This window comes from Sminthopsis crassicaudata, chromosome 4 (genome assembly GCF_048593235.1).
Source record: "Sminthopsis crassicaudata isolate SCR6 chromosome 4, ASM4859323v1, whole genome shotgun sequence".
Classification (NCBI taxonomy): Eukaryota; Metazoa; Chordata; class Mammalia; order Dasyuromorphia; family Dasyuridae; genus Sminthopsis; species Sminthopsis crassicaudata.
In genome coordinates, this window is record NC_133620.1 from 438,688,046 (window position 1) to 438,702,137 (window position 14,092).

Consider the following 14,092-nt stretch of genomic DNA (forward strand, 5'->3'; position numbering starts at 1 on the left):
AAGGATAGCTACCCCTGCTTTTTTGGCTTTACCTGAAACATAATAGATTCTGCTCCAACCTTTTACCTTTACTCTATATGTATCTCCCTGCTTTAAGTGTGTTTCCTGTAAACAACATATTGTAGGGTTCTGATTTTTGATCCAGTCTGCTATCCGTCTCCGTTTGATGGGAGCGTTCATCCCATTCACATTTACAGTTAAAATTACTGATTCTGTTTTTCCTGCCATCATATTATCCCCAGATTATGCTTTTTCCCTTGACCCCCCTGATCCCCTTTCCCGATATTTAATTTATAGACCCCGCTTGTGACGCGCAGCCCTCCCTTTTTTTAGTATCCCTCCCCCCTCCCTCCAAGTCCCTTCACTTATTCTCCTTTTCCTTTTCCCTTTTCCTCTCCCCCCTTTTAATGAGGTGATAGAGAATTCTCTGAAAAACAAATATGACAATTATTTACTCTTTGAGCCTCTTCTGATAAGAGTAAGATTTACACAATGATTCTCCCCCTCTCTAAATTCCCTCAGATATGGTGTATTTTCTATGCCTCTTCCTGGGATGTAGTTTCCCTCTTTTTATCACTCCCTCCCCTTTTTCTGATACTACCCCCTTCCCTTTACTACACTCCCTTCTTTTTTTTCTTTTATGTCAGTAAAATCAAATTATCCATGCGTACTTTCTATATACCCATAACAGAGATATAGTTCTCAAGGGTTCTGTGTACCTTTTTCTGTTTCTCTTCAGTCTTGTAGATGTAGATCAAATTTTTTGTTTAAGTCTGGTTTTTTTCTTAGAAACATATGGAATTCCTCTATTTCATTGAAAGACCATCTTCTTCCATGGAAAAAGATGCTAAACTTAGCTGGGTAGTTTATTCTTGGTTGCAATCCTTGATCTTTTGCCTTTCGGAATATCAGGTTCCAGGCCCTTCTATCTTTTAATGTGGAGGCAGCCAGATCTTGTGTGACCCTTATTGTGGCACCTTGGTATTTAAATTGTTTTTTTTCTAGCTGCTTGCAGGATTTTCTCCTTTGTGTGGTAATTCTGCAGCTTAGCCACAATATTCCGTGGTGTTCTTTTTTTAGGGTCTATTTCAGAAGGAGTTCGATGAATTCTTTCAACATCTACTTTCCCCTCTGTTTCTATTGTCTCTGGACAGTTCTCTTTGATGATTTCCTGTAAAATAGAATCTACACTCTTGTTTTGGTCATAGTTTTCGGGAAGTCCAATGATCCGCAGATTATTTCTCCTAGATCTATTTTCCAGGTCTATAGATTTTCCCAGTAAGTATTTGACGTTATTCTCCAGCTTTTCATTTTTTTTGTTTTGTTTGACTGATTCTTGGGTTCTCAATAAATCATTCATTTCTATTTGTTCCATCCTGAATTTTAAGGAGTTATTTTCTTCATTCACAGTTTTTAGTTCTTTTTGTAAATGCCCAATTTCGTTTTTAAATGAGTTATTTTGCTCTATTGAATTTTTTTCCATTTCCCTAAATTTTTTTTGAGAATTATTTTCTTTTTCCAATTCAGAAATCCTATTTTCTTGAGACTTTTTATCTTCTCCAATTCAGAAATCTTATTTTCTTGAGACTTTTTTATCTTCTCCAATTCAGAAATCCTACTTTCCTGTGATTTTTTTACCTTTTCTAATTCACTAATTTTGTTTCCATGCATCTCCTGTGAATTCTTTATTTTTTCCAACTCCAATTTCAGAACGTTGTTATTCTCTATCATAGCTTCACTTTCCTTTCCCCATTTTTCTTCAAACTCTCTTAGCTTTTTGATAGTCTCTTCAAGGAGAGAGTTATGTGATGGGGGCAGGAATCGTTCCCCTTTAGGTTGTTATCTGCTGACTCTCTGCTGTTAACTTCCTCGGGGTTGGATACCCGCTCTTTCTCTGTGTAGAAGGAATCTATTGTTTTTCTTGGCTTTTTGCTCATACTTAACAAATCTTTTGGGATCTGTCCCTGGGGTAGGAAATTATTTATTTATTTCTTTACCAGCTTCCTCCCAGACTGGATGGATGCAGCGGCCCCTGCGCCTGAGCTAAGAGAGAGCTCTGGGAGAGAGTTCCCCACCCCCTCTTTGGAAGTGCCTCACAGGTGATCAGCACTGCTGTGCCTTGAGGGCGCTGTGTTTTAGCGGCTTCCCTGAGGTTTGAGACTGAACTGAAAGGCGACTCAAAGCCCAGCCTATGTGTCCTGGTGGGGCGTGGATGTCAGCAGCAGATGACGTGAAAAGCCTCTGCACTCAAACTGGAAGTGTCTGCCAGAAACCGGGGTCCCTAGTTCAAAGGTTCCGCTTCTCTGGGACTTCTGGGTCTGAGTACCACAGCCTCCAGAGGAGCCAGGCACTATGAGTTACCGCCCCGCCCACCTTTCAATCTCTTAACTACCCCGAGGTAAAAGCCTGGATTGCCTATGTCGGCCACACCCCCAGTGCCGAGATCTGCTGAGTCACCCCCAGTATCCGGGAAGATCCAATCTGGTTTTAAATTTTAAAGTGGCTTAGATTTCTCTTCTGAACTACTGTATTATAAGCAGAGAAGAGCTAACAGCCTGTGCCAGATTTTTCTATCTCAGTGGCTTCTCCGATCCCAGAGCCCTCCCCAACGCGATCGGCACAGTGTGCCACTACCCCACCGTCTGCACTGGCCTCTCTTCTTCCTCCCCTGGGAGCTGACCTTTCCTGTTGAAACTCCAGATTCTCTTCAGCTGGTAAGTCGTGCTTCCAGTCCTTGTGGATTCTATCAGTCCAGCGCTATTTCTGAGGCTGAATATAATCAGATGGTTGTGAGGGAAGAAAGGAGCTTACACAGTCGCGTGTATCTTTTCTGCCATCTTGGCTCCGCCCCTCAAATATATATTCTAAGGAATTTTATGCTTTTTCCATTTTTTTCTTGTAAGAAGTTTTCTTCAGATAATTTCTGTGTTTCCTTTTCCAAACTCTCCTGCAAAGTTTTCCCCTATTTTTCTTCTCTCTTTTAAGATCTTTTTGAATTCTTTCAAGAGACCAAATCACATCATCCTTTGTGGCTTCATCTGGAGACAATTTGCTTTTAATGTTTTCAGAGTTTGAAGTCTGTTCTCTTTCTTAATAAAAGCTTTTTATGGCCAGAGTTCTTTTTGCTTTTTTGCTGCTTTTTAAAAGGTTGATATCTGCTCTTAGGGCAAAGGGAAGATTATCTCAAGCTTCCTCTACATGTGACAGCAGCTTTTCACTGCCCTGAGCTATTGCTGCTGATGTTCTTCCTGTACTGGTGGGATGTAGCCAAGTTTCTGGTTGTTCTGGGGTTCAGAAGCTCCCTGTTTGCCTTTTGTATTTGTTTTGGATGTTTCAGAGCTAATCTTCTGACCCGCTGGCTTCTGAACCAGGAAAGTAGCTGTGTTTTGCCTACTGGTAGATTCTATGGAGCACTGCCCTGAGTCCCTGCATTGCACCTTCACTTGGCCACTTTCTCCTCCCCCCTACCTGATTGAAAGGTCTGTTCCAACAGACCTTTCCTGAAATTATTCTGAAATGTCTTCTGCTGGAAATTTGCCACACTCCAAATATTTGTGGGTTCTGTCACTCCAAAACTAGTTCAGAGTCTTGATCTGATATTGTTCTAAGTGATGCCAGGAAGAGCTCAGTTAAAGACCTGTCTACTCTCTACCATCTTGGCTCTGCCCCCTAACTAAATATTCTTATCAATTTAAGGAAAAATTTATGCCTATACTTTCAAAAGTATTTAATGAAAATGAGTACTATCCTAATATTATTGTTCTGTAAGAAATGACCAAGAGGATGATTTCAGAAAGGCCTGGAGAGACTTACATGAACTGATGCTGAGTGAAATGAGCAGGATCAGAAGATCATTATATACTTCAACAACAATACTGTATGATGATCATGATGATCAATTCTGATGGACATGGCCCTCTCCAACAATGAGATGAACCAAATCAGTTCCAACAGAGCAGTAATGAACTGAACCAGCTACACCCAGCAAAAGAACTCTGGGAGATGAATGAACCACTACATAGAATTTCCAATCCCTCTAATTTTGACCGCCTGCATTTTGGATTTCCTTCACAGGCTAAATGTACACTATTTCAGAGTCCGATTCTTTTTGTTCAGAAAAAAAAAACTTTGGTCATGTATACATATATTGTATTTAATTTATACTCTAACATATTTAACATGTATTGGTTGACCTGCCATCTTGGGGGGGGGAGGGGAAAGGAGGGGAAAAATTGGAACAAAAGTTTTGGCAATTGTCAATGTTGTAAAATTACCCATGCAAATATCTGGTAAATAAAAACTATTAAAAAAGAAAGAAAGAAAGAAAGAAAATGAGTACTATCCTTTATCAAATGCTTTTTTCTGCATCTATTGATATTATTATATGATTTTTGCTACTATTGTTATTGATATAATTATGCTAATAATTTTTTAATGTTAAATCATCCCTGCATTCCTGGTATGAATTACACTTGGTTATAATATTTAATTTTTGTAGTATATTGTTATATTCTTTTACTTAGTATTTTATTTAGAATTTTTACCTCCATATTCATTAATGAAATTGGCTTATAATTTTCTTTCTTTGTTTTTACTTTTTCCTGGTTTAGGTATCAGTATCATATTTGCTTCATAAAAGGAGTTAGGAAGAACCCTTTTGTCTATTATTCCCAATAGTTTATTTAATATTGCAATTAAGTGATCTTTAAATGTTTGCTAAAATTAACTTGTAAATCTGTCTAGTCATCATGCTTTTTTCTTTGGAAGTTCATTTTTGGTTTGATCAGTTTCTTCTAAAACAGATCTATTTAGAAGTTCCATTTCCTCTTCTGCTAATCTAGCCAATTTGTATTTTTGTAAACATTCTTTTGTTTCACTTAAGTTGTTAATATATTGACTAATCGAACAAAATAACCATAATTACTTTGACTTCACCTTTCATGGCATTTTTGCCATGTATCATTTTTGATACTAGGAATTTGTTTTTCTTCTCTTTTAAAAAAAAATCATATTAACTAATGGTTTATCTCTTTTGTTGATTTTTTTATAATGTAAGCTCCTTATTTTTCTAAACTAATTTAATGGTTTTCTTATACTCAGCTTTATTAATTTCACCTTTAATTTTTAGGATTTCCAATATATTTTTAATTGGAGATTTTTTTATTTTTTCTAGTTTTTTAAATTCCACATCCAGTTCATTGGCCTGATCTTTCTCTTTTTTTATTAATATAAATACTTAGAAATATATATTTTCCTTTGATTACTGTTTTTGCTACATTCCACAGGTTTTGTATATGTTTCATTATTGTAATTTTGGGGAGTTTTTGTTTTCTTAAATTTATGTTCTTTTTTTCTTTTCTTATTATTATTGTTTCTTTTTTAAATTTCAGAACATTGTTATGTACCCAGCAGAACTTTAGGGAGATTTCAAAATATATAACAATAAATTTTCAGTTCAAAAAAGGATATATAATAGTAAAAGAAATTATATTCATAAGTATTCATCTTTGCTTCCTAGATTGTTCTTTTGTTCTCTTCTCCACTTTTTTAACTTTATTCTTTTTTCCCCTTTTATGCCCACCCCCAACCCCAAGAATGTAATAGTTAAGCACAAATATATTTAATGTACACACACACACATTCACATACACACACACACAAATATACAGACACCTGCCTCCCACATACATATACATATATATTCACATCCAACCACAGACCCACAGAGATATACATATATCTATATACATACAAACATAGAGCAACATGCATACATATCTACACACACACTTACACACATACACTATTACTGCTAACTTTTCTATTTTAGTTCTGCTCTTTAATTTATCTTGCTATTACTTAACCTCCTTCTACCCAAGGATCCCTCCTTTGCCTTCTTTCCCCATCCTTTGTTTCCCCCTCTGTCCATCCCTCCTCTTTTATTTATTTATAGATTTTTATTTATACTTCTTTCTTCTTGGCTGGCTCATTTTTTTTCAATAAGAAGTTCTAATGTAAACTCCTCAAATCATGGGGTGGGAGAATGGTGCCTGTACCTTCACTTTAGCTCTTCCCTCTGAGCTGGGACCCCAAGCCAAGAGCTCCTCCCTGATGCAAATACATGCAGTTAATAGTGTCCCTGCTCCACTGCTCTTGCATTCACCAGTTGTGCAGATTCATTCTTGCCCAGGGTAGGACTCTTCAGCATAGCTGAGCCTGGTGTTCCTAACCAGCAGAGGTTCCATCAGTCTTCCAAGAGTCATATTCCTGACTCCACAAACAGTCCGAGGTGAAAGTTTTTGTGGTTCCTTCTGAGGCTTCCAGTCCAACCTGGTGAATCAAAGGATGAAGCATCCAATTGGTGTTTCTGTTCACACAGATTAATCCTGTTCTGGTGTCTTTCTTCTGATATTCTTGGATTGTATCTGGAGGAGCCTATTCTATCCCAATTTCTTTTGATTTTTCACCAGTCTATATTTGCCTTGAAGTGCAAATTTGTCCTGTTTGTAGGGAATATCTAAAGAGCTTGAAATTTACTGACCTACTTTGCCATCTTCCCAGAATCATCCCATTACTGTAATTTTTTAAATGAAATTACTCATTGTTCCTATTATTTCTTCTTTAACCCATCATTATTTAAGATTAGGTTATTTAGTCTCCAGTTAGTTTTTTTCCCCTATACTTCCATGGCCCTTTATTATATATAATTTTATTGCATTGGGGTCTGTAAAGCATTTAATATTTCTGCTTTTCAATTTTTATCTATAGAATTTTTGTGTCCTAATATAAGGCTAATTTTTGTTGAAGTACCATGAACTGCAGAGAAAAAAGATGTATTTTTTTTATTTCCATTCAATTTTCTCCAAATAGTCATCACATCTAGTTTATCTGAAATTCACTTATTTTTTTATTAGATTTGTGTAGTTCTGAGAGATAAAGATTGAAGTCCAGTATTATCATAGTACTATTATCTATTTCCATATATGATCATCAAATTTTCCTTTAAATTTAGATGTTTTGGTATTTGGTGAATATAAGTTTATTATTGACAATGCTTCATTATCTATGGTCCTTTTATCATAATGTAGTGTAATGTTCTCTGGTTTGATTTGGTTTTCCTGGGGTCTCTGGAAACAGCCTTCATTTCAGTTCAGTAATCACCACAAGAGTAGCCAGGAATTAAAGTCCAAATCCTTTATTATCTCCTTCCTGGGGCTGGGCAGCTTTTTGGAGAGCCTTTCAGACCAGCCTTGGTCTCAGTGGGAGAAGTGCAGGAGGCCAGGCCAGCCACCAGGAGCCTGACTGAAGGTGAAATGAATTTCTGTCTCCTTGGCTCAGAGAGCTTTTAGTGCGCTTGTCCTTTGTGGCTCTCATTCCCTGCTTATATGCTCCTCACTGAGTATAAACCAATCATTATATCAATAGGAAACCATTATTTATTATAAGATGAAATAAATCATACTGAACCATGCTAAACTAGATAACCATTGTCTCATCAATTCCACTTAGTTACTACCTTGTAAGCATCCTTGTTTCAAGTTCAGAGTTCTGGCCTAAAACAATGTAGTATCTCTTAATTAAATCTACTTTAGCTTTGATTTTATCTGATATCATGATTGCTATCTCTGCTTTTTTTATATTAACTGATGTACAATACCTTCTACTCCAGCCCTTTATTTTAACTCTGTGTATATCTCCTATTTTAAAATGTGTTTCCTGTGAGCACAATATTGTCAGATTCTGACTTTTAAGCAATTCTGCTCTTGATTTCCATTTATGAGCAAATTTGTCTCATTTGCATACACAGTTATAATTACTCTTTATGAATTTCTCTCCATCCTAGTTTTCCCCACTTATTGTCCTTCTCAGTCTCTCTTTTTACCTCCCTATCTCCCTATTCCACATCTTTTTAAAGTTCTCCCAAGAATTCTTTTGGGACCTGTGACCATTTAATGTTACTTTTTGGGGTAAGGGAGGTTTTTTTGTTTTGTTTTTGCTTAAGTATCCATCTCAGAAAATTAACCCAGGTCTTCTCTTTCCCCATAGTAGCTGTTTGTGTTTGGATTCTTTCTTCTTTGCTCACTCATTTTTATTTTATTTTTGTTTTTAGCAACTTATTATAATTATAGCTAGTCTCTGGAGGTGTGCAGAGGGATGGTGCCCCTGATCTCAGGTCCTTCTTCCTGTTACTTTATGAATTTTGCCCACTTCTTTCTTCAACATTCCTTTACCTGCCAAGCCATAGCTAGGGTCCCTAACCAATAGCTGAACCACTTATTTCTCCCCTCTGACCTGAAGAGGAAGCCAAGAACTCAGCTCTCCTCTAAGTGCTTACAGCCAATAGCATCCCTGAGCCACTGCTTTTCATCAGAGTATACTGGTCCTTTCTTGCCTTCAGCCATAGCCAGGACCCATTTCTTCGTAGTCCAGCTGGGCCTGGCATTCCTGGGCAATAGAGACCCTTCAATCTTTCCCTGCCTAGATGTCTGTGAGGTGAGAATTCCTGTGGCTGAGACTGAGACTACTCACCCCAACCTAACTGCCCTCAGACACTTGGTTTGTTGTGTCAGCAAAGATAGCTTAATGATGTTTGCACTTCACTCTGGCCAAACCTCTGATTTCCAGGGTCTTTTCAGGTTTTCTCTAGGCTTCTGTTCTGACCCAACTTTTGTTTATCTTTTGCTGCTCTATTTTACCCTGAGTTGCTATTTTGTCTTTTTTGTGAAGGAAATCTGGAGAGCTCGAAATATTCTGATCTATTCCACCATCTTCCCAGAATTTTCCTATGTATTGTTTAAGAAAAGCTTGGTCTTTCATTGACTATTACTGCTTGAGATAGCATAGAAAAATACAATAATATAGATAAAACATAGATAATTCACCTATATTTTTAAAAACAATTTTCTCTTTTCATATAACCTTTCTCCCTTCATTCTGGATAAAACAGAGGTACCCTTACTACTCGTACTAGTAAATGGAGTAGTGGTCATGGAGTCAGTAACAGCTGGTTTCAAATTCTCTGTGTTATACTTACTAGCCATATGACCACAGGCACTTCTATGATTTTCAATTTATTCATATGAAAAATCATAATAAAACTCATCATTCTCTACCTTGCAGGGATATTATAAAGCTCAAACAAGGTCATATCTGTGGCATGCTTCACAAACTTGAAAGCCCTCTATAAATGGAGCATTATCATTACCCTGCTTTTGAAGGAGGGAAGAAAACAGAGGAGAGAAAGCGGAAGAGACATGCTATACAAGTCATCCATTAATGTACTCTGATTCCCTTTGATGAGCTAACCTTGAGCAAGTAGACTTGACGCACATTTTTTATCTGTAAAATACGAGTTTAAGACCCAGGGATCAATAAGATCCAGTTCAAAGATCCTATGAAAACTGACTCACTATCATATAATACTTAAAAGTTTACAAAGTACTCTCCCCTATTATTTCCTCACAGATAAAAGGAAATTAAAATGGAAGGAGGTATAGGGTGAATTATTAAGTAGGTAATAAAAGTATTATTTCCCCCACTTGAAAATGGTTTAGATAAGAAAAATAACTTGTTAATGGACTTGATGTTACAGATGCTATTTCCGCCATACTGTGGAGTTTTTGTAGAGAAGGATTTTTTGAGGGAGAGGAAGGAAATTAAAGCTCTCCAGAAACATTTGAAGATACAATATTACCACCTCCATTCCCAACACTCCCTCTTGGCCTTGGATTCATTCCTATTCTGCCTCTCCTAGCCAATTAAACTTTCCAATCATATATCAGAGACAAAATAGAACTTTCTCAGGGTCAGTGAATCCTTTGATATAAAAGAGCCTTGAAAACTTGAGTCCAAGTCAAAGGACTTATTTTAAATGTTCTTTTTTCCCACCGCTTCCCAGTCAGAATCCCTTGAATTCTATGTCTCTGGACCAGTGATGAATTTTCAGTGAAAACATCTTGGCTTTTCAAGTCCCACTAATTATTACAGGATAAAATCACAACTGTCAATTCTCAAGCTATTTTTTTTTTATACCTGGGACCCTGATATCACAAGGTAAGACTTGGTTTGAAGCAATCTTAAGTTAATCTTCATTAATAAGAGCAGCATAGTCCATATTACACAATCCAATTCAATAAAATTCCTAAAACATTTATTAAATGCCTACTGTGTACATTAGGTACTGGGGAAGCAGAAATTAAAATACAACATCACTCTGCCTTCAAGGAGGGACAAACAACAGTTTCTTAAACTTTTTTTCCATTTGCAACCCCTTTTCACCAAAGGGATTTTTACATGATCCTGGTTATATAAGTTTATAAAATAGGTATACAAATCAATCATTTACTGAAAATAAATCATAAAGAAATTTGTTTCAAAACAATTCTTTAGTATACATGTAATTTTGCCATTTATTAAAGATGAAATCAAATTTGCATACTACTGAGGTGAATTATGTTTATTTTTTACATAAAGAATTAAATCTTGGAAGAATATTTGATACCTTTTATTGTGGCCAAATTTTTCACAATCCCCACATTCAGTTACATAACCCCACATGAGGTCACAATCAAAACTTTAAGAAGCTATAGGATAAATCATACACAGAGACAATCAGAAGAGGAAGAGATCATTAATAACCAGAGAGATTAGAGAGACCTTCATAGAAGAAGTGATGTAAACTTAAAGGGATTCTCTGAAAGGAGGCCATGAGGAAGGAAGGCATCCCAAGTATAGACACCATCTTCCATGCAAAGACACAGAGATGGGATACATCCATAAATTCGTAGGAAACAAAATTCAGGAGGGGAACCAGTAACAAAATTCAAAGACAATGAAAAGAATGGTGATCTTAGATTCATAAGATCATAGATTTCTAGCTAAAAGCAGTATTAAAGTTCATCTAGTCCAGTCACCCAGTTTTTTAGATGAGGAAATCAAGACTTAGAAAAGCTAAATGATTTATCCACAATCACACAGGCAGAAAGTCTCACAACAGGAATTTGAATCTAAGATCTCTGGTTTTAAATCTAATAATCTTTCCAACACACTACATTGCATTGTAGATTCAATTATTACAGAAATTCAAATCCCATTTCACTTATTTTCTGCTTGTGTGACTTTCTTTCTCTGGGTCTCATTATCCTCACTTGTAAAATATGGGGATTTGATAAGATAACCTTTAAAATCATATTCAATTCAAAATCTATGATCTGAAGAATAATGTGGATAATTAGACGCTAACCAATTAAGGATCAAAAAAGACACATAAAAGATAGAAATAAGAACAAAAACAGAGGACAAATTAACTGCATGGCCTAGTTCTATAAAAATATGTCAAAACCACTAAATAAGAGAAAACACCATTTATATAAAATATTTCAGATGGATTAACTGACTTAAGCCACACATAAACCCTGTGACATAAATATTGCCAAATATTATTATCCCCACTTTGCAGATGAGGTAATGGAAGATTAAAAAATTTAACTTATTTGCCATTCCAATAAAATCAAAAGTTAAGGATATACATGATTACCACTACTATTTGATATGGTGTTAGAAGAATTAACAATAGCAAAAGAATAGAAGATAAAATAAACAATTTTCATTTCATAAAGTTTTTTTTTTCATTTTGATTTACCAACAAAACCTATGCAGCTAAATTAAAAGATAAACAGGTAATGGAGGTAGGGGATGAATCTTTATAGCAAGTTCCTCTGATGAGGTTCCTATTTCTAAGATATAACAGGAACTGATTCAAATTTATTTTTTAAAATAGCTTTTTATTTTTCCAAATATATCCAAAGATAGTTTTCAACATGCACTTTTGCAAAATCTTGTGTTCTGAATTCTTCTCCCCCAGACAGCAAGCAATATGTGCAATTCTTCTGAACATATTTCCATATTCATCATATTGCACAAGAAAAATCAGATCAAAAAGGAAAGAAAAAACAAGCAAATAACATAACGCCACTATCAAAAAATGGTGAAAATATTATGCTTTGATTCATATGTTCTTTTTTAAGAGATGAAAAGAAAGGGAAAAGGAATCGTATGTGCATATATATATGTATATATATATGTATATATATATATATATATACATATATATATACATATATATATTACATACGATATATATATATGTATGTATATTGCAGCTTTTCTGATGATAGCAAAGAATAGGAAACTGAGGAAGTGCCCCTCAATTGGGGAATTAGTCCTTTATCATTGTTTGTTCATGTTTCTTTTTTCTTTTTTTCTGTTTCTCTTAACTCCTGTGTTTAAACTTCAAAGTTTCTGTGCAGCTGTGGTCTTTTTATCAAAAATGTTTGGAAGTCATGTATTTCATTAAGGATTCATTTTTCCTCTTTATATTTAGTTTTGCTGGGTAAGTTATTCTTAGTTGTAATCCTATATCCTTTGCCTTTCCAAAATATCATGTTCTAAATTCTCTATATTTTCATAATGTGGGATCCTGACCATGCTCTTTGGTACTTGAATTCCTTTTTTCTGTCTGCTTGCAATATTTTTATTTTGACCTAGAAACTCTGGATTTTGGCCATAATGTTCCTAAGAGTTTTCTTTTAGGGGTTTCTTTCAGAATATTACCAATATATTCTATTTCTACATCATTCTCTGGTTCTAAGAGATCTGGGCAATTTTCTTTAACATTTCTTGAAATAGGATGTTTAGGCTCTTTTGTGGTCGTGGTAGTCAAATAGTCCAATGATTCTTAATGATTTTCTTCCCAATCTGTCTGCAAGGAAGTTGTTTTGCTATGAGAAACTTTATATTTTCTTCTTTCAGTATTTGGTTCTGTTTTTAATAATTCTTCTTTTCTCATTGAACCATTGACTTCCATATAAATTGTTCTAATTTTCAGGGAGTTTGATGGCTGAACAAGTCCTTTGTACTTCTTGCACCAAACTGTTCATTCCCTTTCAATTCTTTCTTCCATAGTTCTCAACTTTTTTTTCCAATTTTTTTCCCTAAAGTGTTCTCATTTAATTTACAAAAAAAATATACATTTCTAGCTCTTAAAAAAAAAAACTTTCATTCATCTCTTCTAAGAATTCTACTTCAACTAGTATTCAGATTGTTGTTTTTAAGATGTTTTGGAATCATGTGCTTCTTTGTTCTTTATGGTGGGGTTCTTTATTTCATTTTCTCCTGCTTCTTGACCTCAGATTTGATGTTAAAACTAAGCTCTGCCACATTCCTGGAAGGAAACTCTGGGCTAGTTCTATTGCTACTTTCTTTGAATATTGAGTATTATGAATTTCTAATATCTCAGAGACTGAAGAGACTCAGAAACTTGAAGCTTTCAGTGGTACTGGAACTCTGTCTTCCCAGAAATCAGCTGGAGTCAGGATCACCAAAAATCTTTATTCTTGGTCTTTTGGGGTCACTGTCAGGGGATTAAATCTAACAATCTCCACACCACCTTCCTCTCTCTCCACCGCCAGGAGAATGCCTCAATTTCCTCCTCCTACTCCACTCACACAAGTCACTTCCCCTTCTTTGTCTCACCCATCAAGTCAGCACAGAATAGTTGGGGAGGATCAACCTTCAAACATGTTAATAGAGAACTTTCCAATTGGCAATTAGTATCAATGCTCCATTATCCAAGTGCATTTGCTCAGTTCTAGCCCTTTACATCTCCCGCTTTTTTTGTTTTAGACCACAGGTGGTCACGCCATCCCTAACTTCTCAAGGAGGTGAGAACCCCAAAAAGGAGGTAATCATGCCCCCTGACTTCTCAGGAGGGGAGATGAAAGCACTAAAAAGGAGATAATCACACCTCCCTGACATCTCAGGAAGGGAAATGAAAAGCACCAAAGGGAAGTGGGGATTGCTAGCAGGTTTCTGGGTTGAAGGATCTCATTAGAGACAAGTATGCACAAACCCATCAGCATGGGAGGTATTACACAAGCACATAGCAATAACGCAGAGGCTATTAGTGATGACTCTCCCCACAATCAGTGCAGGCTCGATGAGGTATAACAAACATGAATTGTACATGCAAGTAGTGATATAACAAACAAAATCAACACAGTTTTGTAAAAGATTTCCAGAAGTCCTAGAAGGA